Here is a 5,000-nt window from a genome sequence, read left to right on the forward strand (position 1 = left end):
TCTCGGAAGATAAGATAAAATAAGCAGAACTTTATTATCTCATTAAGAGAAATCACATCATGTGCGGCAAAGCAAACGTATAATAGAAATGATGCCACACAATATGTGCTGTAATCTATCTCTCTTTCTCTCTCTCTCTCACACAATCTCTATCAATTTATCGCACTCACACACACACACACACACACACACACACACACACACAATCTCTATCAATCTCTGTGTGTGTGTGTGTGTGTGTGTGTGTGTGTGTGTGTGTGTGTGTGCTGCTAGTATTTCTTCTATTGTTTAGCTGGACCGCTGTTCATGCTACTTTCTTTTTATTGCATGTTGTGATTGTCGTGTGCACCAATTGGTGAAGGATTTTTTCCTTTCTTTTCAAAGATGGGTTCTGATACAAATTATTGACTATAGCAGAAATAAACAAGTTCGGAAAAATGTTACATGTTATTGAAAAATCTCTCCCCCCCCCCCCCCTCTCTCTCTTTTTTTTTTCTGCTTCTGAATTTTCACACTTTTTTTCCGAAAATCTCTTGGCCAATGCTCTGTATTATCGCCGTCATTTTCAGTTTTGGGTGCATATTATTTTCTAGGCTTTTGATATTTTGAAAGGAAAAAAACAACAACAACAACAACAACAACAAAAAACCTCACTCTTTCTTGTAATTTTCTCTACATTATCTCCCTGTTTGTACTTTTTATTTCATCTATTCGCGTTCAAACTAGGAGTGCAAGAACGTTTTGTTACTGTGTAATTTTGAGCATCAGAAGAGTTTGGGAAGAAAATCCATAAATAAATGTTTGTTTGTTTTTTTTAATTCTTTCCACTTCACTCACCCACACACACACTCTCTCTCTCCTCTTTTTAAATTCTTTCCATTTCACTCACCCACACTCTCTATCCTTTTTTCCACTTCACTCACCCACACTCTCTCTCTCTCCTCTTTTTTGTTTCCACTTCACTCACCCACAATCTCTCTCTCTCCTATTTTTTCTTTCCACTTCACTCACCCACACTCTCTCTCTCTTTTTTTTTTTTAAATTCTTTCCACTTCACTCACCCACACTCTCTCTCTCTCCTCTTTTTTCTTTCCATTTCACTCACCCCCCCCCCCCTCTCTCTCTCTCTCTCTCTCTCTCTCTCTCTCTCTCTCTCTCTCCTCTTTTTTGATTCTTTCTACTTCACTCACCCACACACTTTCTCTCCTCTTTTTTATTATTATTTTTTTTTTAAACGTTAATTCTCTCTCTCCATCGTTTGTTTTTCCACTTCACTCACCCACACTATCGACCTCATTCCCATTTCAAATTTGCTAGGTGGGTGGATGGCTAGTGTAGGATTGCATGCCATCAAGTTTCGACTTCTTCGCGGCGAGTACAAATTGAAAGGATGAGGAAAATCCTTTCGCTTGTATTCAAAGAAAAGGAGAAAAAAAAAGGGGGGGGGGGGGGGTTGAAAGACGATTCTTGTTTCTTTCTTTCTTTTTTGTTTGTTTGTTTGTTTCGTGTACTCTCTGGTAGTGTGTGTGTGTGTGTGTGTGTGTGTGTGTGTGTGTGTGTGTGTGTGTGTGTGTGTGTGCTGTTGTTGTTGTTGTTGTTGTTGTTGTTAATTTTGGGGTGGCAGGTGAAATTCATGCCAGGTGCATGATGAAAAGGAACGAGAAGTGAGCGGACTACTTGTATTCCTACGCCACTGACTTCACTTGGCTGGCACTGGCGCCGGGGTTAGGTGGCGGTTAAAAGGCCTAGCAGACGACTTGACTTGAAAAAATGAAGTGGAGAAGGCAGGGAAGGCTGGGGAATGAGTGTGAGGGAGAAGGGGTAGAGGGATTTGGCGAAAGATTTTTTTTTTTTTGTTTTTTTTTGTTTTTGTCAGCATTCTAGTTTTGTTCTGAGCCAATACAACCTCAGAACAATATCGCACTTGATTCTACGTACAGTTTGCATATTTGACCTATCATTGTTGAGTTTTTTTATTTTCCTTGTTTGTCTGTTTCTTTTGATTATTCATCTATCAACCGGTGTTCAATCCCGCGATAAAATAAGGCATTTAAGCAAGCTGAATTGTAGAAATTTCTATTCTTCATATTAAAAAAAAAAAAAAAAAAATTCACATTAAAGGTTCCAGTTTTAATCAATGGTTAAAGCTTTCTGTCTAATTTTCTTCATCCTAGATTAACAGACTATAAATAGATAAATGAACAAAGGTTCATGCTTTATTCACCGCTCTTTCTCTGACTGTTACCTTTTGAAACTTCCTCGTGTCAAGACAAGAACCTAACCTATGGTGAACATTCTTCTTTGCTGCTCCTCACATCTGGAACAACCTTCCTCATCATATCCGTGCATCTGATTCTATTTCTGCTTTTCGCTCATCACTAAAAACTCTTTAAAAAAAAAAAACCTATCTATAAGCACTCTCAGCTTCCTTGTTCTCCATCACCATCCATGTCAGCTCACTTTGGATGCATGCAGAGTGGGAGGGGGAGAGTGTGAGTGGAGGGAGGAGGGGGAGAGAGGAGTATTTGAGAAAGATTGGTCATGAATGTTTGATGTAACTTGTACTATTTCTCTTTCATGTAAAGCGCCCTGAGCTCTGAGAGAGAAAGGGCGCTTAATAAATGTACATTATTATTATTATTATTATTATTATCATTATCATCATTATTCAGTGCCAGCTTGCGTTCACTGACGGATCGGTAATTATTGTCCAAATAAAATATTGGAGAAGGTCTTGTCTGTATTTGACGCCAGTTTCAGATTTAAGACCTTATTGAAGTGTACTCATACCTAATCTTTAAAAAAAAAAAAATGACCCAGTTTGAATAATGGTTAATGCTTTATTCATATTAATGCTAGCGTGCGTTCACGGATGGGTAACTGTTGTCCGAACAAAGTATTGGAGAAGTTTTTGTCTACGTTTGATGCCAGTTTGAGATTTAAGACCATACTGAAATGTATTCATTCCTAGTCTTAAGGAACACACACACACACACACACACACACACACACACACACACACACACACACACACACACACACACACACACACACACACAAACAAACAAAAAAAACCACACCAAAAACCAACAACAAACAAACAAACAAAAAAACCCGAGCCAGTTTAGATAATGGTTAATGCTTTATTCAAATTAATGCTGACTTGCGTTCGAGGATGCGTAACTGTAGGCCAGATAAAATATTGGAGAATGTTTCGTTTGCGTTCAATGCCGGTCTGAGATTTAAGATCATACTGAAGTGGATTTATTTCTAGTAAAAAAACAAAAAAAAAAAAAAACCGACACAGTGTCATTGGTGGTTGATACTTCGTCTAATGCTGGCTTGCGTTCGAGGATGGGTATCTGCTATCCAAATAAAGTATTGGAGAAGGTTTCGTCTACGTCAGTTCGAACGCCAGTTTGAGATCATACTGGCGGTAACGGATTTATCCCTTTCTTTCTTTTTTAACATTTAAACAAAATTTTTTGTTGTTGTTTATTTCTGCAGCTGTCCAGCCTGTGACCGCCCCCAGGTGATGAAACTAGTCGTGAGTCAGCCCCCCCCCCTTACCCCCACCCCTCCCCCCTCCCTCCTCAAGTACAAGATAACCGATTTCTTCCACCCTCTCAGGGCCTCACGCGCAACGTCTTCAGAAACTGCTTGAAGTCCTGACAACCGTCTGATGGCAATGGGCAGTGGTAACAGAAGAACCAGGAAGAGAAGAAGACTCCTCTCTAGTGGTCGGAAACAAGATGGCGATGATGACCAAAAAAAAAAAAAAAAAAAAAAAAAAAAGGGGACTGCTTTGCATGGATAGCTCTACGAACAAGCTGTCATCATAACTGTTTATTGATTGCAGACCTAAAAAAAAGAAAGAAAAAAAAAGAAAAAAAAGAAAAACAAGACCGCGCTGCATCTAGGGAAGGTTAACAACTTAGGATACAGGATATATCGCCACAAAAACCGGAACTCCAATACTGTGTCAATTTACTTTAATTACTCCTACCTCTACAAGAGCGAGAGAGAGAGAGAGAGAGAGAGAGAGAGAGAGAGAGAGAGAGAGACAGACAGACAGACAGACAGACAGACAGACAGACAGACAGACAAACATAGAGACGGAGACAGACAGACCTATTTATAAACAGACACACAGATAGACATCGAGCGCTCTCAAAACCCTCCAGACCCCCCCCCCCCCCCCCCCCGACCTCCCCACCCCCACCCCTCCACCCCACCCCCACCCCCCCGAACCCCCAGCGACATACATCCGTACATCTACGGCCTGCCAGCATCGTTCCACGCTTCATTGACGATCTTGTTGAAAGAAAACATCAACGAAGCCTTCAGCTCGAATCAAATCAAAACAGCAAGCACAACTCTCTCTGTTTACCCTTCTATCTGTCTCTGGTTTGACGTTTTTGTCTCTCTGTATCTCTGTCCCGTTCCCTCTCTCATCTTTCTCTCTCTGCCTCTCTGTTTCTCTGTCTCTGTCTCTGTCTCTGTCTCTGTCTCTCTCTCTCTCTCTCTCTCTCTCTCTTCTCACGCACGTACACACACACACGCACACACACGTACAATCGCATACGTGCACACACTCACACACACACACACACACACACACACACACACACACACACACACACGCATACATGTGTGTGCGTGCGTGCTCGCGTGTGTGTGTGCGTGTGCGCTCGCGTGTATTTGCGTGTATGTGTGTGTGTGTGTGTGTGTGTGTGTGTGTGTGTTAGTGGGTGAGTGAGTGTGAGTACGTGTGAGTGAGAGCCAATGCCAGTGTCTTACATAAACCATGTCTAAAGGTTTCATTCGACAAAAAAAAAAAAAAATAAATAAATAAATAAATAAAATAAAATAATAATAAGAAGAAGAATCGATTCTGGATTCCAGAGGAGCCAGCTGCATTGATCTGACGGAGGAGCCTAGTATGGTCGTAACCCGCTACTTACAACTGTCTGTAGTATGGAACTGACCAATGGCGTTAG

At 40.9% G+C, this 5,000-nt stretch overlaps 1 protein-coding gene across 4 annotated transcripts in view; it reads right to left on the reverse strand.

Annotated features, from left to right (window-relative positions):
* The window catches only part of LOC143292883 (cGMP-dependent protein kinase 1-like), a 341,515-nt gene that overhangs the window by 142,235 nt on the left and 194,280 nt on the right, over positions 1-5,000 (reverse strand). The window lies entirely within an intron of this gene.

This window comes from Babylonia areolata, chromosome 18, assembly GCF_041734735.1.
Source record: "Babylonia areolata isolate BAREFJ2019XMU chromosome 18, ASM4173473v1, whole genome shotgun sequence".
In the NCBI taxonomy this organism is placed as follows: domain Eukaryota; kingdom Metazoa; phylum Mollusca; class Gastropoda; order Neogastropoda; family Buccinidae; genus Babylonia; species Babylonia areolata.